Source organism: Canis aureus, chromosome 25, assembly GCF_053574225.1.
Source record: "Canis aureus isolate CA01 chromosome 25, VMU_Caureus_v.1.0, whole genome shotgun sequence".
NCBI lineage: Eukaryota > Metazoa > Chordata > Mammalia > Carnivora > Canidae > Canis > Canis aureus.
The window spans coordinates 3,361,153-3,384,675 of NC_135635.1; the positions used below are offsets into that span (position 1 = coordinate 3,361,153).

General features: G+C 43.2%; 1 protein-coding gene and 1 long non-coding RNA gene across 6 annotated transcripts in view; one reads left to right on the top strand and one right to left on the bottom strand.

The window, feature by feature from the left end:
- SCN8A (sodium voltage-gated channel alpha subunit 8) overlaps window positions 1-1,630 on the bottom strand; it is a 179,016-nt gene extending 177,386 nt beyond the window's left edge. For 2 of the 4 annotated variants that reach the window (XM_077869988.1, XM_077869993.1), the window contains exon 1: window positions 297-367. The gene's annotated coding sequence lies outside the window, so the exon portion shown is untranslated. Of the gene's footprint in view, window positions 1-10; window positions 144-296; window positions 368-1,480 lie in introns of those variants that run through there. The other 2 variants (XM_077869992.1, XM_077869989.1) reach the window with 2 other exon arrangements.
- Window positions 1,453-9,617, top strand: LOC144296798 (uncharacterized). 2 transcript variants are annotated; one of them, XR_013363752.1, is made up of 3 exons: window positions 1,453-2,121; window positions 7,219-7,343; window positions 8,931-9,617. It is a non-coding gene; the product is annotated as an uncharacterized LOC144296798 (long non-coding RNA). The 2 variants fall into 2 exon arrangements; XR_013363753.1 differs by having other exon boundaries at window positions 1,453-1,983.
- Window positions 9,618-23,523: the final 13,906 nt, after the last annotated feature.

The following is a 23,523-nucleotide window of genomic DNA, read 5'->3' on the forward strand; positions in this document are numbered from 1 at the left end:
GGCGACTTACGGCGGCGGCGAGGGCGGCGGCGGCGGCGGCGGCGGCCCTAGCGCGGGGCCCGGGAGGCGCGGCCGGACTGCAGAGGCGCCGGGGCTGCGGCGGGCGGGACTGCGGTGGGCGCCATCTTGAGGCTCCCCGCCCGCCCCCCGCGCCCGCCGCCCCGGCACGAGCCCCGCCGCGCGCCCCCGCCGCCGCGCGCCCCCGCCCCGCCCCCGCCCCCGCCCCCGCCCCCGCCCCCGCGCCGACCCCCGCCCGCGCCCGCCCGCGCCCGCGCCCGCGCCCGCGGCCCACCTACCCCTGCAGGACGCGCCCGCTCGCCCGCAGCGCGCCGCGCCGCCCGCCTGCCCGCCTGCCCGCCTGCCCGCCCGCGCTCGCTGGCTCCCGGGCCGGAGTCCCCGCGCCGCCCGGACCGGATCCGGGGCGAGGCAGCAGGGCGCCGGCAGGGGGCGCCGCGCCCGAGCGCCTCGCGAGCGTCCCCGGGCCCGCCTCCCCGACGCCCCCGCGGAGCCGCGTGCAGGGCGGGGGGGGGGGGGGGGGGGCGCACCGGGCTGGGCGGCTCGGGTCGGCGGCGGGACACCCGCCAGCACCGGGGAGAGGAGCCCGAAGGTGCCGGCCCGCCTCCCCGACGCCCCCGCGGAGCCGCGTGCAGGGGAGAGGCTGGGGGGGGCGCGGAGTGGGGGGCGCACGGGGCTGGGCGGCCTCGGGTCCGCGGCGGGACACCCGCCAGCACCGGGGAGAGGAGCCCGAAGGTGCCGGCCCGCCTCCCCGACGCCCCCGCGGAGCCGCGTGCAGGGGGGAGGCCGGGGGGGGGGCGCGGAGTGGGGGGCGCACGGGGCTGGGCGGCTCGGGTCGGCGGCGGGACACCCGCCAGCACCGGGACCTGGAGCCCGAAGGTGCGGGCCCGCCTCCCCGACGCCCCCGCGGAGCCGCGTGCAGGGGGGAGGCCGGGGGGGGCGCGGAGTGGGGGGCGCACGGGGCTGGGCGGCCTCGGGTCCGCGGCGGGACACCCGCCAGCACCTGGGAGAGGAGCCCGAAGGTGCGGGCCCGCCTCCCCGACGCCCCCGCGGAGCCGCGTGCAGGGGAGAGGCCGGGGGGGGCGCGGAGTGGGGGGCGCACGGGGCTGGGCGGCTCGGGTCCGCGGCGGGACACCCGCCAGCACCAGGGAGAGGAGCCCGAAGGTGCGGGCCCGCCTCCCCGACGCCCCCGCGGAGCCGCGTGCAGGGGGGAGGCCGGGGGGGGCGCGGAGTGGGGGGCGCACGGGGCTGGGCGGCTCGGGTCGGCGGCGGGACACCCGCCAGCACCGGGGAGAGGAGCTCGAAAGTGCGGGCCCGCCTCCCCGACGCCCCCGCGGAGCCGCGTGCAGGGGGGAGGCCGGGGGGCGGGCACGGGGGGCGCGCACCGGGCTGAGCAGCCGCGGGACGGCGGGGGAGCTGGAGCCCGAAGGTGCGGCGTGACCCTGGTGGAGGCCGCGAGTCTCACCTGTCTCCGGAGCGGCGGCCGCAAGGGCGACGCCCCGCAGTCCGGCCAGGCTCCGCTGTCGGAGAGCCGACACCCCTAAGCACAGGCAACTCCATCTACAGGATCTTGGGGCGGCTGAAAAAACAAACACACACACACACACACAAACCCAAAACCCAAAACAAAACCAGAAACCCCGCAGCAGTCTATCAGCAGCGGTTGGAGCGTTGGGATTCGGCGCGCGGGGCCCCGGTGGCGGGAGGAGGGACACGCCGCATCCCTGACGGCCCCCAGGTGGGCCGCTGCGTAAGGGCCCCTCCATCCTTTCGGACCTCGGTAGGCGCGAACGTCTGAACCGCCTAGGAGGAGGCGGACGGTGACAGTGAGAGCGCCCCTCAGTCAGGGTCCCCCTCCTACAGGTGTCTTCCCACCGCAAGTTCGGTGGCCAGGCTGCCGCTCACCGGCCGCGTGGCTTTGGAACCCGATCAGCCTGTCTACACCGCAGGAAAAGACTTGCAGACGCTGTCAGTGAGAGCGAGCGACCGCGGCACCAACCTGGGCGGCTCGTGGGGAGGCTTGGAGAGAGGGCATCTCACCTGGCGCGCGGTGTGCCCATCACGTAGTGGGCCAATGCCTACGTTTTTAAGTATCTTTACCGAGATGTATGTGACATGCGATAAGCCACGCAAGTTTAGAGTGCAGAATTTTGATGTGTGTGTACACGCAGGAAATTATCACCACCATCTACCTACCCGTCACCTCCAACATACCCGTCACCTCCAAAAGGTTCCCCTGCCTCTTTGTAATCCTTCCATGTATCACTCTCCCACACTCTCTCTCCAGGCAACCACTAATCTGCTTTCTATTACTGTACATTAGTTTGCATTTTTCAGAATTTTAAATACATGGAATCATACAGTATGTACCTCTCTTTCTTTTTCTTTTTTTTCTTTCTTTTTTTATTTTACTTTATTTTATTTTATTTTGTTTTGTTTTATTTTATTTTATTTTATTTATTTATTTTTTATTTTTTATTTTTTTTGGTATGGCTCCTTCCTCTCACACAACTGTCTTGAGATTATCCTGCTGTTGATGCCACAGTTGCCTATCAATAGCTAATTTTTTTTTTTATTGCTGAGTAGCGTTCATTATAGGAATATACACAGCGTGTGTATCCAGTCACTTGTTGATGACATTTAGGTTATTTCCGGATTTGCCTATTAAAAATAAAGCTGATAGTGTTTGTGTGCAAGTTTTTGCATGAATATGCTTTGTGTGCATATGCTTTAATTTGTCTTGGGTATAAATGTCTAGGAATAGAATGACTAAGTCCAATTATAGGTGTATATTTAACTTATTAAGAAAGGGCCAACCTACTTTCCAAAGTGATTGTGCCATTTTATAGTCCTACTAGCAGCATATGAGAGTTTCAGTTACTCCGCGTCTTTGGCAACATTACCTATGATCTTTTGTCTTTTAGCCATTCTAACTGGTGAGTAGAATGGCTAAAAGTATCTTACTGGGGTTTTGATTGGCATTTTCCCTAATGACTAAGATATTTAGCATCTTTTTCTGAGCTTATTGTAATCAGTAAATCTACTTGGGTGAAGTGTATGTTCAAGTCCTTTACCTATTTTTAAAGTCGGGTCGTTTGTTTTCTTATTGTTGAGCTTTGAGAGGTATGTATATATTCTAAATACAGTCTTTTATCAGATACATGATTTGTAAATATTTTCTCCCGGTCTGTGCATATCTTTTTGTTCTTTTAATTAATGTCTTTCAAAGAGCAGAAATTCTTAATTTTTATGAAGTCTGATTTATTATTTTCTCTTCTTCTATGGATCATGTTTTTGTAGTCATACCTAATGTTTTTTTTCACATGGATATCTAGTTGTTCCTGCACTATCTGATTACCTTTGTACCCTTGTTGAAAATCAATTATTCAGCTATGTTGAGGGTCTATTTCTGGATTCTCTATTCTGTTTCATTGATCTATCTTGACACTAAACACACTGTCTTGATTGCTCTAGCTTTATAATATATCTTGAAGTCAGCGTAAGCCTTCTGATTTTGCTCTTGTTTTTTTTTTTCCCCTGTATTGATTTTGCTATTTCAGGCCCTTTGCATTTCCATATTAATTTTAAAATTGACTTATCAAATTATGCAAAAATAAAGCCCCCTGAGATTTTAATCAAGATTGCTTTCAATACATAGATTAGTTTGGGGAGAACTGACATGATAACAACAACATAGAGTGTATCACTCCATTTATTTCGGTTCTCTTTAATTCATCTCAACAATATTTTGTAGTTTTGAGAATAACAAGTCTTGTTCACCTTTCTGAGATTTACTGCTAAATATTTTGCATTTTTGATGCTCCTGAATAGTATTTTTCAATTTCAATTTCTGATTGTTCCTCAGTAGTACATAGAAGTACAATTAATTTTTATAAATTAATTTTACGTGCTGCAATTTTGCTAAATTCACATATTAGCTATAGTAGATTTTTTGTAGATTCCATTAGATTTTCTACAAAGACAATCATGTCATCTGCAAATAAACACAGTTTTGTTTCTTCCTTTGCAATCTGAATACTTTTTGTTCCTTTTTCTTGCCTTGTTGCACTGGTTAGGACCTCTAGTACTTTTTGAATAGAAGTTGTAAAAGCAAATATCTCTGTTTTGTTCCTCATCTTAGGAGGAAAATATTCTATTTTTCTTTTGATATGATGTCAGCTATAGATTTTTCCTAGATGCCCTTTATTGTGTTGAGGTCTTGTCTATTCTTACTCTCCTGAGAGTTTTATCAGGAATTGAACTTTGCAATCCTTTTTTTGCATATGGCTTTTGTTTTTAGTCTGTTAATATAGTGAATTACACCCATCTATTTTCACATATTAAACCAACCTAATAATGTATAGATCACAGAGTATTATCCTTTTCGTATATTGTTAGATTTTACTTACTAACACTTTGTTAAGAATTTTTACATCTATGGGATGCCTGGGTGGCTCAGTGGTTGAGTGTCTGCCTTCAGTTCAGGACATGAGCCTGGAGTCCCAGGATCAAGTCCCTCATCAGGTTCCCCACAGGAGGCCTGCTTCTCTCACTGCCTATGTCTTTGCCTCTCTGTATCTCTCATGAATAAATAAAATATTTTTTAAAATTATTACATCTATGTTCACGAGGTTTATTGGTCTGTAGGTCTGTAGTTTTCTTGTAATGACTTGTCTGGCTCTGGTATCAGAGTAATGCTGACCTCACAAAAAGAGTTAGGAAGTATTCTCTCTTCCTCAAGTTTCTGGAAGAGTTTGTATAGAGTTCATATTAATTATTTCTTCTTTAAATGTTTGGCGGAATTGCCCAGTGTGATTACCTGGGCCTGGAGTTTTCTTTGAGTGAAGGTTTTTATTTTTTTATTTATTTTTTAAAAGTAGGCTCCATACCCAATATGGGGCTTGAACTCATGACCCCAAGATCAAGAGTTGCATGCTCTATTGACTGAGCTAGCCAGGCACCCCAAGGGAAGGGTTTTGTTGTTGTTGTTTTTTAAATTTGTTTATTTATTTGAGAGAGAGAGAGAGAGAGAGAGTGTGTGTGTGTGTGTGTGTGAGAGAACGCCCAGGGAGACAGAGAAGCAGACTCCCTGCTGAGTAGGGAGCCCAATGTGGAGCTCCATCCCAGGAAAAAATTTTTAAGCATAAATGTAATTCCTTTAATAGTTGTAGGGCTATTCTGATTTTTAAATTTTTTTCTTGAATGAACTTTGGTAGTCGTTTCTTTCAAGAAATTTCTATTTCAGGCAGCCTGGGTGGCTCAGTGGTTTACAGCCGCCTTCAGCCCAGATCCTGGAGACTAGGGATCGAGTCCCACGTCGGGCTCCCTGCATGGAGCCCGCTTCTCCCTCTGCCTATGTCTCTGCCTCTAGACTCTGTCTTTCTCTGTGTCTCTTATAAATAAATAAATTTTAAAAATCTTTTTTTTAACTAAAAAAAAAGAAATTTCTATTTCATCTAAGTTGTTGAATTGATGGGCATAAAGTTGATCATAATATTCCCATATTATTCTTTTACCATCAACAGAATGTAGTAATAATGCTAACTCTCTTATTCCTGAGATTGGTAACTTGTGTCTTCTCTCTCTCTCTTTTTTTCCCTAATTAGTGTGGCTGTAAGTTTATTAGTTTAATTGGTCTTTGCAAAGAAGCACTTTTTGGTTTCATTGGTTTTTCTCTACTGATTTTTGGTGTTCTATTTCATTGATCTTTATTATTTCCTTTACTCTGCTTACTTTGAGTTTCATTTGCTTGTTTTCCCTAGTTTCTCAAGTGGAAGCTGAAGTAATTGATTTGAGACCTTCTTCTTTTCTAAAATAGGCATTTATTGCTATAAATTTCTCTCCAAGCACTGCTTTAGCTGCTGCATCCCACACATTCTGATATGTTGGATTTTCATTATAATTCAGTTAAAGAAATTTTCTAATTTCCCCTTTGATTTCTTCTTTGCCTCATGGATTATAAATGTATTATTTAGTTTTCAAACATCTGTGAATTTCTTAAGTAACTTTCTGTTGTCAATTTCTAATTATATGCATTGTGGCCAGAGAACATGATTTGTATGACTTAAATCTTTTGGGGGGACTTGTTTTATGGGCCAAAAATATGATTTATCTTGGTAAATGTACCGTGTGCAATTGAGAAGAGTGTGTTTTTGCTGTTAGATGAAATGCTCTACAAATGTCAATTAGGTCAAGTGGATTGATAGTGATATTCAAGTATTCTATATCTTTACTGATTTTTTTTCTATTTGTTCTATAATTTTTAAAAGAAGTACGTTGAGGGGCGTCTGGATGGCTCCATTGGTTAAGCATTTCCCTTTGGCTCAGGTCATGATCCCAGGGTCCTTGGGTGGAACCCCACGGTCAGGCTCCCAGCTCAGCAAAGAGCATGCTTCTCCCTCTCCACCTACCTGCTGCTCCCCGTTTGTGCTCTCTCTAAATATATATCATATAAAGGAATAACATCTTTAAATAAAATAAAATCAAAGTGGTATGTTAAATCTATGAATATAATTGTAGATTGGTCTGTTTCTTCTTGCAATTCGATCAGTGTTTACTTCATATTTTGAAGTTCTGTTATTAGGTACCTTAATGTTTGGGATTGTTATGTCTTCCTGATGAATTAACTCCTTTATTATTATGGAATGAACTTCTTTACCTCTGGTTATATTTTTACTCTGAAATTTACTTTGTCCAATATAGACTAGCATGGTATTTCTTTTTACATTCTTTTAATTTTGCCTATTTATTATATCTTTATATTTAAAGTAGGTTTCTTTTAGGCAACATACATTGAGTCTTGGTCTTTTCTTCCCATCTAATATCTCTGTTTTTCAATTGAGATGGTTAGACCATTTACAGTTCATATGAGTATTAATATGGCAGAGGTTAAATCTAATAATGTGCTCTTTCCTATTTGTTCTTTCTATTCTTTGTTTCTTCTATTTTCTGCCTTATTTTGATTAACTAGAATATATTTTGTCATTCCCTTTTACCTATATTGCTAACTTATTAGCTGTAACTCTTTGTTGTGTTATTTTGCTACTACATAAATTTAAATATTACCTTAACTTGGGTACTAAATTAAACTGTAAGTAAGTTCTCTGACCATTTGAATTTTGGGTGCCTTGTACACAGTAGGTTTTCAATATATATACTCACTTAAAGTATGAGCATTTGTTTCTTCTCATCTTGCATCAACAGACTTTTGGTGATTGAATGCTTAGGGTGCTCCAGATAACTGAACTAAAAGTTGGTCTCAGTTGAAGCAGGCCTCATACTACATAAAGAGATGGAGCACTGATTTCCAATATGGTAACTAAATCAAGGTAATTATAAGGAGAAGGAAAGAAAGAAATTCAACAAAAATGGTTAAAACTAGAATTATTAAAGCTGTTTGTAGCATATTGTATAAGAAAGCCAATGTGTAAATACATTAGAAAAATAAGTTTGAGGTCCCAGATTAAAAAAAAATAGGTTCAATCCCGTAACATAAAGAAACCCTTTTCTCATAATAGATGCCTCTGTAAATAGGTGTTTTTTTTTTTTTAAGATTTTATTTAATTATCCATGAGAGACACACAGAGGGATGCAGAGACATAGAGGAAGAAGCAGACTCCTCGAAAGGAGCCTGAGGCGGGACTGGATCCCCAGACCCAGGATCATGCCCTGAGCTGAAGGCATACGCTCAACCACTGAGCCATCCAGGCATCCCTGTAAATAGTGTTTATCTTGCATTTTCCAAATCTCTGATTGTTACAAGCAGGATGTATGTCTTCCTTATTGAAGCTACTTTTCCTGGAAATCAGTCCCTTTGGAGCTATAATCAGACATTTGCCAAACAGTGAGAGAGGACAGAGTTCTGTATCCTTTCTCCAACATTTTAACACATGTGGAAATTCAGCCTCTGGGATCACATGGGGATCAAATAATAGAATCTGTTACTTTTAAGCTCCCAGGTAGCTAAAGTTACAAACTTTTTGATATATAAGAATATTTGCTGACTCCATGAGAATCTTTGAAGTCATCAAAAATGTCAAGGATTTCCTTTAACAACTAGGCTCATATCAGAAAAAAGCTCAATGCACTGAGAAATGAGTTTCCATTTAAAACTTTCTTTTTTTTTAAATTTTATTTTATTTTATTTATGATAAACACACAGTGAGAGAGAGAGAGAGGCAGAGACACAGGCAGAGGGAGAAGCAGGCTCCATGCACTGGGAGCCTGATGTGGGATTCGATCCCGGGTCTCCAGGATCGCGCCCTGGGCCAAAGGCAGGCGCCAAACCGCTGCGCCACCCAGGGATCCCCGAGTTTCCATTTAGAAAGATGAACAAGGGATTAGATTTACCCAGTGTTGCTCCAGAGGGTGAAACCAAGACCAGGGGTGAGAATTCCTAGGAGAGAGATGCCAACTCAAAAGGAGGAAGGATGTTCTTACAGAGCTTGATCAGCAGCTAAACAGACCACCTCTGAGGAAAGGAGCCAAGGTGTTAGTTCAAGGAGATGCTGTAAGATCAGTCATTCTGGACATTTTAGGATCAAGGACTCCTTTGCAAATCTGATAAGAGCTATGAAATCATTCCTCCCAGATAAATTCACAGACCCATGCACACACATGCACATAGACTAAGGCACAGTTTTACGTTCAGTTGTGAGGCTCGTCCTTGAATCCCAGGTGAAGAATGTCCAGTGTACACAGATGTTTAAAGTATGAAGTGGGACTATGCTCCTTTCCGTCTGAGAGCCTGTCACCCTCTGGTTCTATCCGCATCACCACTTCCACCTTTAGAGGTCATCTAGGGCTTCCTGATGGAAATAGAGCAGAAGTACTTTCCTTTGGGATGTTCTCCTCACTTCTCTTTTTTACCTTTTGACCCAATAATAATTTACTTAATCTTCTATCTCTCATTCCAGACATTACTGCTTCCTCTAAATTTACTGCTCCCTTCAATGAAAACAGGATTAATTCCTTAGCTTGCTGTGATGCCAGCAGACTCCAGTCTGAAGATTTTATCTCTGAGATGACTCCTAATCTCCCACAGTGGCGAGCCCTGCAGAAATATTGGCAATGTGGAAGATACCACCCATTCTTCCTTTTCACTGCAGCCTGTGCGAAATCCCTGGCAACAATGTGCCTCACGTGCTAGCCTGTGGACTTTTAGACTATCCTACTTTTCGTTTATCTTACTTTTGGCTTATCCGACTTTTTATTATAGCTTTGTAAATAATTTACCAATCAATTTGGTCAAATTGTACCTACGAGAGCATACTCCATGCCTCCAGGTCAGCACCTGGAACCCCACCGATGTCACTACTATGCACTCTATGCAGTAAGTCCTCACTCTTTGATAGGCCCTCTCATCACAGTCATTTCTCATAATGCTCAGCCATGTGGACGGTGAAGCCAGGTGTCAGGGATTTAAATCTGAGCATCAGGGATCCCTGGGTGGCGCAGCGGTTTAGCGCCTGTCTTTGGCCCAGGGCGCGATTCTGGAGACCCGGGATCGAATCCCACGTCGGGCTCCCGGTGCATGGAGCCTGCTTCTCCCTCTGCCTGTGTCTCTGCCTCTCTCTCTCTCTCTGTGACTATCATAAATAAAATAAAATAAAAAAAAATCTGAGCATCACCAAGCCTTGTAATCTTGGGCAAGTTATATAACTGGTCTGTGTTGGTTTCTTTAACTATTAAATGGATATCTCATACGGTTGTTGTGACAAGATTATATTAGTCAGTGTACATTCATACTTAGAATGGCACCTACTAAGTACTCTATAACCATTAATTTATTATCCATATGCTCAAGATCCATATGCTTTACTTACCTCATTTCTAATGAACCTTAAGTCCTGAGAACTCTTGCTCCCTAATGCTTTTGACTTTATATCCTCCTACCCACTGACATTGCCCTAACCATCGTTTGCCATTACTACAATGACAGGGGTATTATTAGTGGAGTATTATTAATTTTACTTCCCTCAATGCAAACTGGTACAGCCATTGTGGAAAACAGTATAGAATTGCCTCAAAAGGTCAAAAATAGAGCTAGTCTATGATCCAGTAATCGCACTACTGAGTGTTTACCCCAAAAATACAAAGACACTAATTCAGAGGGACACATGTACCCCTATGTTTATTGCAGCATTATTTACAACAGCCAAATTAAGGAAGCAGCCTGTGTGCATTGATAGATAAATGGATAAAGAAGATGTGGTATAGGGCGCCTATGTGGGTCAGTCAGTTAAGCATCTACCTTTGGCTCAGGTCATGATCCCGGAGTCCCAAGATCGATCAAGTCCTGCATTGGGCTCCTCACTCAGCAGGGAGTCTGCTTCTCCCTCTAATCTTCCCTCTCCCATGCTCACTCTCTCACTCTCTCTCTCTCAAAGAAATACTTATTAAAAAATGGAATGGAATATTACTCATCCATGAAAAGAATGACATCTTGCCATTTGCAACAATGTGGATGGAGCTAGAGAGTATAATGCTAAGCGAAATAAGTCAGAGAAAGACAAATACCATATGATGCTACTCATATGTGGAATTTAAGAAACAAAACAAATGAGCAAAGGAAAAAAGAGAGAGAAACAAATCAAAATATAGACTTTTAACCATCGAGAACAAATTGCTTTACCAGAGGGAAGGTGGGTAGGGGAATGGGTGAAATAAGTGAAAGGGATTAAGAGTACGTTTACCATTATGATATTTATCATTATGAGCACTGAGTGATGCATAGAATTGTTGAATCACTATATTGTACACCTGAAACTAATATGACGCTATATGTTAACTATACTAGAATTAAAATCAAAAGCTTAATTAAAAATTTTTTTGCTTCCCTCACCCAACCATGTGACCTTGCAATGTCCTGGAGTAAACAGAGCTTCTTTCCCTGCCTCAATATCTTTAGCTCGATCTATGTGAGTTGCTTAGTTCAACAGAAAGTTAGCAGACACAATCCAAGTAGAGACTACGTGTGCCTGTACACCATTTGGTTTGGTCTCTTACACCGAGATCTACCATCAGAAGACCATGTGCCCAAGCAGTCCCCAAACCAGGGATAATGTAGAAACATGTGGAACAGAACTGGACCCCCCCTGCAGCCTGGAGCCTGGAATCCAGCCCACCCTGGCTGAGATGTGGCCAACCACAGACCCGTTAGTCTTACTTTTGGAGTGGTTTGTTACACAGCATTAATGGAGCAGTAGCTGACTACTACAATCATACATGTTCTATGCTTTATGACACTTTCTCTAACTTCTTCCCAAGTCAAAATCAATCATTTAGTATTTTCTTTAAGATTTTATTTATTTATTCATGAGAGACAGAGAGAGAGGCAGAGAGAGAGAGGTAGGCTGCATGCAGGGAGTCCGATGTGAGTCTCGATCCCAGGTCTCCAGGATCACACCCTGGGCCGAAGGCAGGCGCCAAACTGCCAAGCCACCCAGGCGTCCCACAATCAATCATTTAGTATTATTGTTGTTAGAGGAATAATCACAGTGTATTGCAGATATACCTTATAAAAGCGGTTGATCCTCCCAGCTATAATGTGCATTGCCGGAGGCTAAGATGATGCATTCCTGACACTCCACAGGGCCTGGATGAAGCTGAATGCGATGGACAATCCCTTGCATAAGTTGCCCGCTGCCTAGTAGTTTAGCTTCATTTCCTCTCACTCTGCCCTGAACAAATGTCACCTCCTGGAAGCACGGGAAAACTTTTAGTTCTCCCAAATGTCTGTTGCCGTAGCTTCTAAACTGTATGCCAACGCACCCCAGGACAGTTAACTCACAGGGACTTTGGAAGATATTTTAACTTTTTGAGGAAAATGTACCAATAATTAACAACCATCATACATTGCACAAACTAGTAAAATCAGTGTGGAACAGGAAACTATGGTGCTGGTGTCCAATCAGATTCCAACATCTGAGGAACTGTGTGTACCCAACAGATACACACATCCCAGTGTCCCACAATGACATCATTAGTATGTCATTGTGATTATTTAAGGGTAAAATAAAAATATTATTTTCTTTCAGTTTATATGCATTATTTTTTCAAGCAGCTACTTAGTTGTCAAGACATAAATATTTATCAAATTGCTTGGACCTAATTAGGCAATAATGGAACCATTAGGCAGTACTTTTGGCCTATGCCATGAAAAAGTCATGAAGACATTGAGGATGCAGGGAAAGGAGAAAGTTTAGAAATGTCTGCCCCATGCCATGTTGCTCTTCCACACCTTTACTCATACCATTTTTGTATTTGAAATGCCCAGGGCTCATCTGGCAAATTCTCATTTGTCCTTCAAAACACTAGCTTGGGTTCAGCCTCCTCCAAGAAGTCTTCTTTGGTTGTCATTGACAGAAGTGGTGGCGGATGAGTCTGGCCCAGCACCAATATCATTGTGAAGTTCTTCTCTAGTTGTCAGCACTCTATGTATAGTAATGCTCACCAGATAATAAAAACTTTGTTCCTTTGTGGAAAATGTCCCCAAGAACAAACTCCAGAGTCATCCCACATCTGGCCCATCGGCAAATCCAGAGCCTACCCTTTCTCATCACAGCTACCTTGGGTCCAAGTCACCACTCTCTGTTTCCTGACCTGTTTCAACAGACTCTTAGCTGACTTCCTTGCTTCTACTCTGCCCCCGCCCTCAGTCTTTCCTCAACACAGCATCCAAAAAGGATTGATTGATTGATTGATTGATTGATTTAGAGAGAGAGTGCACATGGGGATGGGAAGGGGCAGAGGGAGAGACTCTTAAGTAGGCTCCATGCCCAGCACAGAGCCCCACTCAGGGCTCCATCTCATGACCCTGAGATCAGGACCTGAGTCGAAATCAAGATGCTGAACCAACTGAGCCACCCAGGTGCCCCAGAAAGATCTTTTTAAGTAAGTGTTAGATGGAGTTATTCCACCCAAAACTCTTGAATAACAATAAAAGCCAGAATCTGTGAATTACAAGACCCCCCCTTATTGGTCCCTGTTAACTACTGACCTCATTACCCTCGCTCCTCACTCAAACTGCATGCACTGGCCTCGCCCATCACTTGAACACACCAGGCCCACCAAACACATAAATTGCACTTCTTGATCCTTCTGCCTGGAATCCTCTTCCTCCAGAGAGCCACAGGGCGTCCCCTTATTCCTTTTGGATATGAACTCAACGTTTCCTCCTCAAGGACACCTTCCCCAGCCATCCTCTCCAAAATTTCAGCCCCACCCCCAACACTTCCTATTCCCCTTCCCTGTTTTATTTTTCTCCTTAAAACATACTGTTATTGGGATGCCTGGGTGGCTCAGTAGTTGAACGTCTGCTTTCAGTTCAGGGTGTGATCCTGGGGTCCTGGGATCGAGTCCCACATCAGGATGCCCCACAGGGAGCCTGCTTCTCCCTCTGCCTGTGTCTCTGCCTCTCTCTCTGTGTCTCTCATGAATACATAAATAAAATTTCTTTAAAAAAAAAGAAGAAGAAGCTGGGCAAAAAATGGGTATGTCACATAAAAGGAAATCTAAATGGTCAATAAACACATAAAAAGGTGTTCAACCTTATAATAATCAAAAGTCCAAATTAAAAACACATTTAATTGTTTCATTTCAGGTACAATGAAATGGCTATGAAATTGACAAAAAAAGGAAAGAGAGAAAGAAAGAAAGAAAGAAAGAAAGAAAGAAAGAAAGAAAGAAGAAAGAAGAAAGAAAGAAAGAAAGAAAGAAAGACAGAAAGAAAGAAAGAAAGAAAAAAGAAAGAAAGAAGGAAACATTTCTTTCCTTCTTTTTCTTCTTCAGAAAGAAATGAAATGTTAAGCCTGACAGCACCAACTATTGGCACAGCTAGGGAAGGAGGGGGACTTTTATCCACCACCGGTGGGCACAGAAAGTGGTATAGACACTTTGCAAAGCAGTACGGCATTATCCAGCCAGGTTGAAGATCACCATATCCTGTGTCCTAGCAAGTTTACTTCCAGGTGCATACCTTGGAGAAACACGTGCTCACTGGCCACAGGATACATCGAAGAGAATGTTCACAAAAGCAATCTTTGCAATAGTCAAACGTCATTTCTCTAGAAATGACAGTGAGGACTGCTCTACAGCAATGAGAGTGAACTAAGTAGAGCAATAGGAGACAATGTGGGTGACTTGCACAAACGTCATGTCAGACACAGAAGCAAGACACAGAGTAGACGGGGCTGATCACTCCCATCATATAAAGTTCAAAAACAGATCAACTGCATTCCATCACTAAGGAACCAGGCATAGGTGGTAAAACTATAAAGAAACACAAGAAACAGATTATCACCAAGGTTAGGTTAGTGGCTTTGTCTGTGGGGGAAGGAAGGAAACTGTCATTGCAAAGGGCCAACTGGAAGGCACTGTTCTGTTTCTTGACTTGAGTGGCACTTTTCAGGCCTTGATTTCCTAATTTTCCTTTAAAAACTCTCTGTTTAAGGGACACCTAGGTGGCTCAGAGGTTGAGCGTCTGCCTTCAGCTTGGGTTGTGATCCCAGAGTCCTGGGATCGAGTCCTGCGTCGGGCTCCCTGCAGGGAGCCTGCTTCTCCCTCTGCCTGTGTCTCTGCCTCTTTCTCTCTATGTCTCTCATGAATAAATAAATAAAATCTTAAAAAAAAAAACCAAAACTCTCTGTTTTGTGCCCTCTACTGTATGTATGATGCATCTCACTATAAAATAAAATTACAAAAAATAGAAAAAGAAGAAGAAAGATGGCAGCTGTTCACACTAGAGACAGAAGCTGAAAGGTCTAAGAAAATGTAGTTCTGGCAATAAAATGGAAATATTGGATTACTAAAAAAATGAGATGTCACAAGTGGCCTTGGCATAGCTCTGTGATATGGATGATCCTATCATAGGTATTAAGTAAAAAGAAGAAAATTTGATTTCTGAAACTGTTTCCACTAAGTGTTTCAGCCAAAAATACGCTTATCACATAAGATAAATGAATAAGAATCTGAAAGTCATTCAAAACTTTCAGTTGTATTGTGAGAAGAAAACCGTATACGAGCGTGGTGTGTTAATGAAGGTGCTAGAACCTGCAATTACAGATAAACACTGTCATCTCATTGGCTAAACACAGTAGACTTTCTTTCATCTCTCAAGTGCAGCTCAATGGGCAACAGCCAGGAAGAGGAATAAAGTAGGTTCACTCCACGTAGTCATTCAAGAACTTCCTAGATGTCAACACGCAGCCCGCGGACCCCACAGGAAGTTTTCACGGCTAGGCTTAGAAGTGGTCACATCGCTTTGGCCCCCATTCTGCTGGCCAGAATTTAATCATATGGTCCCACATGCGAGGATGGTTGGGAAGTAGTCCTTTGCCAGAGGCCACTTCCCGGCAACAAGTCCACATTCTGGAAAGGGATAGTGAGATTTTATTAAGCAGCTAGCTCTCGCTGCCATGGGGGCATTCGTGATTTTAGGGATTTGTGAAGATTTCAGAATATATATATTTTTGAAGATCAAGATTCCATTGTACATTAGTTGTAACATCATGATAGTACATTGTCTATACTATGACCTTAATGATGACGAAGGCTGAGTCTTTTATTTTTTTAAAGATTGTTTTATATATTTAAAGAGCGGGGAGGGGCAGAGAGAGAGGACGAGGGTCTCAAGCAGACTCCCCATGGAGCACTGAGCCCCACAAAGGGTTCTGTCTCACGACCCTGAGATCATGACCTGAGCAGAAACCAGGAGTCACTATGCTTAACCGACTGCACCCCACAGGCGCCCCAAGACTGAGTCTTTTATTTTAACAGGTAAAAATATGCATTGTTAACCCCTCCTCATATTTTCTGCAAAAGGTGGCATAGTGTACAAAGTGTTCCATACCTTGCTTTTATTCACTTAACAGTATATCTTGGAAATCTAATCATGTCCTTACAAAAACAGCCTTCTTGTTCTTTGTTATAGCTGCATAATATTCTGCTATCTGGATATTTTGTCATTTCTTTTTTTTTTCCAGATTTTATTTTTATTTATTCATGAGAGACACAGAGAGAGAGGCAGAGACACAGGCAGAGGGAGAAGCAGGCTCCCTGCAGGGAGCCCGACGTGAGACTCGATCCCGGGACCTGGGGATCACGCCTTGAGCCGAAGGTAATCGCTCAACCATTGAGCCACGCAGGCGTCCCTTGTCATTTTTTTAACCAAGGACTGGTCCTATATCCCCAATGCCTAGAATAGCACCTGATACATCGGGAGGGCACTGTGGATATTTGGTGAATGAATACTTTTGCCTTCAAGAAGATGGCACTACGACAAAGCATAGAAACCTAGCCATGGAAAAGGCCAAGAACGTTATATGTAACATTATACGTGACTATGTTAACGTGAAACAAACAGAGGTAATTTATTTTAAAAGGCAATTATTCAGGCAGTTAAGTGGGACATGATGTCTAAGAGCCCAAGTTCTGGTGTCAGATCACATGAGTTGCAATCCCAGCTCTACCATTTTACTAATTGTATGACTTTGGGCAAGTTATTTACAGAGGCACAGCCAGAGTTGAGCCCTGATTTGTCATGTGTGCCAGTTGCTGTGTTACCAATGCTCCCATCATGACCAGTTTTGAGCTGTCAGTGTGATCTTTAAATTGGGCTAACTACATGGGATAATGAATGCAAAGCACTCTGCACAACTCCTGGCACATACCATGTGCTCAGTACAGGTTAGACAACATTATCAGATGAAGCCTCATGGAGGTGTGCTGTGATGAGGATGCAGGGAGGTGGTGCAGATGGTACAAAGATCCCAGCGGGAAGAACTGCCGGGAACAGAGAACAGAGGTGTGGGGATGGGACTTATAAGGACTATGTGGGAGATGTCAACACATTTGTAGTTGGGGTACAGCCAATCTCTCAAGGAGTAATGAAAAGCCAAGAGTGGTGAGAGATAGGCTTTGATAGCAAATTGGAGTTTGTGCTTAATACCAATGTGAGTCTGAAGGCGGACATAACAGTACCTCTGTTTCACGAAGATAATTTTAACGAGCAGATGCATCAGACAAGAGAAAGACCAAAGGAAGAGAAGAGCTGATCCCGTGATCCTGGTTGGTGTTGATTTTGGCACTTCACAAACTTGATCTCGTGCCATCCTCAACAACTCAACTCTGTGAAGTAGGTATTATTAGCTCTGCAGAGAAATAACCAGGCTTGAAGGGGCTAAGCATATTGTCCATGGCTGGAGAACAAGGAACTGGTAAAGTTAAATATAAACCTGAAGTTGTCTGACTCCAAAGCAGAGGTGTGCCGGAGCTGACGCATAGAGGCTTGCTAAGTTAACATTTCAGGAAATTTGTGAGCATTTGTCATGGCCATTATCAAAAATTAAATGATGCAAACTTATAATTAAACAAATTAAAACAAGGTAGTAAATACTCAAAATTCAGCACTTCCTAATTATTATTGCTACGTCTTACAAGTGTCTATACTTTTAAAGTTGTTTCCAACTCTCACATCTGTAGCGTGGAAATTCCACATAACTACTGTGTTGCTGTGCATCTCTTCCCATTTCCACATTCAGCAAGATCACACTGACAGCTCAAAACTGGTCATGATGGGAGCATTGGTAACACAGCAACTGGCACACATGACAAATCAGGGCTCAATTTATCATTTTGTTGGTTGTCTAGACTTAAGGTGGTGGGAAACGTTAATAGTGTAGACTAAAAAGCATGCTGTATTTAGGAGCACCTGGGTGGCTTGGTTGTCTGGGCATCTGGCTCTTGATTTTAGCTCAAGTCATGATTTCGGGGTTGTGGGATCAAGTCCTGCATCGGGCTCCATGCTCGGCTGGGAGTCTGTTTTAGATTTTCTCTCTCCTTCTCCCTCTGCCCCTTCCCCTGCTCTCTCTCTCTCCCCCTCCCCTCTCTCTCAAATAAATAAATAAGTAAAATCTTTTGTGAAAAGTGTTTTCACAACACAAACACATCGAGGAAAGATTCTTTTAGAATTAGAAGACTGTTACTTGATTCAGCAAAGAAGTCACTTGTGTCTTTGACAGATGAGTGAAGGTCCAACATATGTCTTTGATGTTTCACTTTGCTCTTATGCATCAATGTAAACAAAAATACCAACCAACATTCATGTCTTTGTCAATTACAACCACAAGTTGGCTATGGATGCAGAGTTAGGGGAAGATCCACAAGAGCATTCTGTGGGAACCAACTGGCTAATTGGCTAGACGGTAATTTATAACAGAGTGGAGGTATTTAATATTATTTGTAAACCATGGGCGACAATCCTTTATATCAGTAAAATTTATGATAAACATATATATGCACATTTTTTTCCCAGAGGGTCCGTTGGCTAAACCTTTACTAGCACCCCATTGCTCTAATTTATCGTACCACCTTGCCTCCCAAAGGGAGAGGAAGACCAGCCATGCTTCTCCACATCAAGTTAATGAAGATCAGCCTCCATCAAGCATAGTATATTTATTTTAGGCAGACTATGTTATTTGCTTTTGACCTCTTCCCTGATTTTCTTCTGGATCCTTGAAATACATCACTGCTTATTTTCAGCCCAAATTATGCAAGTATGTAAGACTTCCTCTAACTCTGTAAATAGTAATTTTCTGACTTTGCCTTTCCCTTCAACACACTGATTCATCAATTCTAAGATGCACATTTTTTCACATTTAACATCTCTGAAATTGAGAAGCCTCTCACAGGCACTGTTGGCCAGGCAGCAGCTGCGTCGTTGCCTTCACGTATGTGAACTTGGCTGTGGCTATTCTATTGGCATCACTGTGGATGAATTTAATTGATGTTGAAAATGTCTTTTCAAAGATTGCTCATTGAAACAAAAGGTAATTACAGTCCCAGGAAGGCAGAGTAACAAAGCAGTGGGGGCAGATTGGTAGTAATAAAGCAAAAAAATTCACTCTGAAGGAATGGCCAAAATTCTCAATTCTCTTGTAAAGGCCAACCAAGAGTTTTATGGGACCTAAGAAAGGAAGAGACCCACAACTAGGTGAAGTTGTGGTTCATTTTGTACCTGAAACATGTGCAGAGGCAATGTCTATCATAGGGCCATAAGCCGTGCAAAGAAGGTAATTGAAGGAAAGAAAATTGTCAAATCCCTTGGAGTAAACAAAAGAAATCTCAAAGCAATGAGAAACTGTTATGATTATTTTACACATCACCCAGGACTGTTGTTAAGGCATGGTCTCAGTTTAATTAGCAGCACTTTCCCCCATAAGTGGTTTATTAAAATGATGGAACATTTTAATAGTCAGTGGTATTTGAGATTTGCTGAAATCTGACTCCTAGCTTCATTTTCCTCTTCTATCATTTTAAAGAAGATTTAAAAAAAATATTTTATTTATTTATTCATGAGAGACACAGAGAGAGAGGCAGAAACATAGGCAGAGGGAGAAGCAGGCTCCCCGCGGGGAGCCCGATGAGGGACTCGATCCCAGGACCCCGGGATCATGACTTGAGCCAAAGGCAGACACTCAACCACTGAGCCACCCAGGCGTTCCTAAAAGATTTTATTTTTAAGTAATCTCTACACACAATGTGGGGCTCGAACTCACAACCCCGAGATCAAGTGCTGCACGCTCTACTTACTGAGCCAGCCAGGTGCCCCTCTTCTATCCATCATTTTATATAAAATATCATACATTGCTTTGCATATCAAGCATCTTGTATGCTTTGGTGCCTTGCTACAGAAAATGCAACAGCTGCTCTGAGACCAAAGCTGGCCACCTTTTGGCCATTGCTCCATGAGATTTGTCCTAGCTCCAACAGGCCTCTCTTCAGGCTTCCTTCTGGTCTTGACTTCCTTACTTCTATGTAACATAATGACCAACTTCTTGTCTAAAATAACTTCAGATTGATGTATGATACAGATTTAAAAATTGGAAACACCAGAAACCTACAGGGCAATGTGTTATTGGTGGACACTGCCCAGAGTAAGAAATAGAACATTAGTAGCACCCCAGAAACCCTTCTCAGACCCCCCACTGCCAGTTACTATCCACTGCCCTTCCTCAGAGGTAACCTGACAGCATAGATGAGTGTTTCCTATTTTTAAAGTTTATATAAACAGAATTGAGATAGCTTGTATTATTTTACTTTTGGCTTCTTTCACTCAACAACATCTTTGTGAGATTTATCAGTTATTGTGTACAGTTTAGCCCACTTGTCTTAGCAGCTGAGGGCTATTTTATTGCTCGAATATGCCATGATTCCTTCATCCTACTGCTGATAGATGTTTGGACTCTTCGTTTTAGGGCTGTTCTGGTTTTGTGGGTTTTTTTTTTTAACTTTTAAAGAAATGGAAATATATTGAACACATACCATTGGGCAAATTTAAGGGATGCAACATGTTAATTTGATACATTCCTATATTATAGTATGATTGCCGTTGTAGGGATAATGAGTGTCTCCATCACTTATATAATGATCTCTTTTATTTTTTTAGAGGTTGGAATCATTAAGTTCTAGTCTCTCCGGAAGTTTGATGATTTTGATACAATGGTATTGTCTACTGGGCTATTTTGACTAGTGCTGTTATAAACATGCTCAAATCTGTCCTTTCAGGTACATAGGAATGCGTTTCTGTTCAGCCTGTATCTAGAACAGACTTAGTGGATCAGAGGGTATTCGTAGGTTCAATTTCAATAGGAACTGCCAGACGCCTTTGAATTGTGACAAAGTTAGCCCCGTAGATCAAAAGTAAAAGGATGGTTTTTAAAACATTTGAAACTTTGTCCTTACTTCATACAATATACAAAACCCAATTCCAGGTGAATTTCAAATCTGAATGTGAATAAAAGAATGCTGAAGCTTCTACAAGATAATTTAGGAAAATATGCAGAAAGTAGTAGAGAAAACACTTCACTTTTTAAAGACCTTCTCATCATTAATGCAACAAACACATTTTGCTTGATTCTCACGTTGAGGAGACTGCAAGGAAAGAAAGGGAGAGTCCATGCTTTTCAAAAATACCAGGTAACCCGACTTTCAACAAACTTTGGGGGATTATTTTGGTTGTTCTCTGTTCTTCTTCCATCATGTATAAACTACTGAAAACATTTCCCGGGCCTTACACTTTTTCCAGTCTCTACATTCTTTGAATTGGACTCCCTTCCCCGCTATCTGCCAGCACCAGCAGATATCAGATGTTCCAAGGGAGACCCCAGAGGGCACTTCCATCTCCACGGCTGCCCCCTCAGGGGAAGAGGTTTATTCCTTGTTCTTGTCATGGTTGGATGGCAGTCCCGGGCTGGAATGGTGGTTCATAGGAGGACATCCAGGACCCAGCTGGTTGCTTCTATCTTGGCCATCTGTACAGCGCCTCCTGGACCTGGTTCCAAGGTGGTGCACCATTTCATCTACTTTGTGAGCAGCAGGATGGAGGAAGGGGACAGGAAAGGCCTGCCCCCTATCCTTAGGGGTACAACCCGGGAATTCCTCAGATGATTTTTTCTCATAATAACCAATAGATCAGAGCCTTGTCACATTGCTGCATGAAACTGCAAGGGAGAATAAAAAGCTATCTTTAAAAAAAAAAAGCTATCTTATTTCTGGAAGACCATGAGTCCTGGCAAAAAGAAGGGGAGAACAGATGTTGGGGTGCAGTTGGTACTTCCTGCCTACCCCCATCCTTCAAGGCTTAGTTGAAATTCCACCACCTTTACAAGGTCCCCCTGATGCCAAACAGCCAGGAGGACTGAGGCCCACCCTGCTCTGCCTCTTAGGGAGTATGGCCCTCTGGATCCTTGGCATCTCTTGTCTTCTCTTGTCACTCTCTCCACATGTCCTATTCCCCTACTAGAAGGGAAGCTCCAGGAGGGCAGGATGCATGGCAGATTCAGTTTGTATTTTTCAGACTAGGAATCAATTCCTGGGTTGAAAACCGGTTAAGCATTTATCCTGCCTTCCTACAGGAAATTATAAGTATATCTAAATAGTGGATGAGAAGTGTCTCTGTAGAAATATAACAGCTCATAAAGAAGGAATGGTAAAATTAAAATGTAGCCACCTTGCATTCCCTAAAGGACTAATAATGGGTTGAACATGACTGCTGACAACCCAAAAGGACAGACAAGCAGACATTTTGTGCCTGTCTGAAAGAGTCCTGCAAAAATTAATAAATAAAGTCTGAATTTAAAAGAAATATAAGGGATGGAAGTATATTTTAAATAATACCACAGGCGGTGCCTTAGTGGCTCAATTGGTTAAGTGGCTGCGTTTGGCTCAGGTCATGATCCCAGGGTCCTGGGATTGAGCCCCACATCAGGCTCCCTGCTCAGCAGGGAGTCTGCTTTTTCCTCTGCCCCGCTTGTGTGTGCTCTCTCTCTCTCTTTAATAAATAAATAAAATCTAAAAAAATTAAATAATACCCTAGGCAGGCAATCAGCAAAATCTTGAAAGTAGGGAATCACAGGACGAATGACCTGGTTTCTTCAACATATAAGTTGAAAGGAAAAGAGAGAAGAGTGGAGGGGTGAGGAGATGAAGGGGAGAAGCTCTGGATTAAAAGAACCTTGAGAGACCTATCAATTAGTTACAATATATGGATATTATTTGGTTCCTGATTTGAATAAATTGTAAAAACAGAGAAACATGCAAGCCTTGACTGAGTGAATATTTGCTATTAAGCAATTATTTTTAATTTTTAAGGTGTGATAAGAGTAATGTAGTTATGTTTTTATGTTTTTATAGTTAGGAGTCCTCATCTTTTGGAAGTTTGTGTTGAAATATTTTCAAAGGAAATGATATAAAGTCATCCGGAGGGGAGCATATGATGTATGAATGAAAACAAAACTGTAAATGAGTTGATAGTTGTAGTTGGGTGATAGGTCCATGGAGTTTCATTATATATTTTCTCTATTTTGTATATGCTTGCAATGTTCTGTTATATATTTTTAATACAAAAAATTGCCTTCTCCATGGTGCCTAGATCAGTACTTTGCACATAGTAGTATTCCAAAGATATCAGTTGAATGGAGGAATTGTCAGACAGCAGCAACCTTATCAGAAAGGGCCACCTGGGCTCCAACACATTTTCAGGACTGACAGTCACTCAACATCTTTCATGCTCAATCCACACTCCCTTCTGAGAATTCCCTCACCATCAACCCCCCCACACCCCATCCCACCCCCGTCAAAGGACCGGAAGAGATAACTGATGAGAATTGGATGCACCTGCGGTAGCAACCAATTCATGGATGCATGGGCCAATCAGATTCTCTCTCAGTGACTTGAAATAAGACGCTAAGACTTGGTCAGATGAGAAAGGGTCCTACAAATGAAAGCTCTGGTAGGATGGGAGCAAGAGTGTGTACCATACCCTTTTATATGAAAAGAAGTTCAGCTTTGCTCATTATAATAGAAATATAAATTGAAAATACATTGAGATACCATTCCTCATCCATCAAATTAGCAAAAATTCAAAAGCTTAACAACATACCTGGTTGGCAAGGTGGTGGGGATACAGGCACTCTCATACATTGCTGGTAAAAATGCAAAGTACAATGC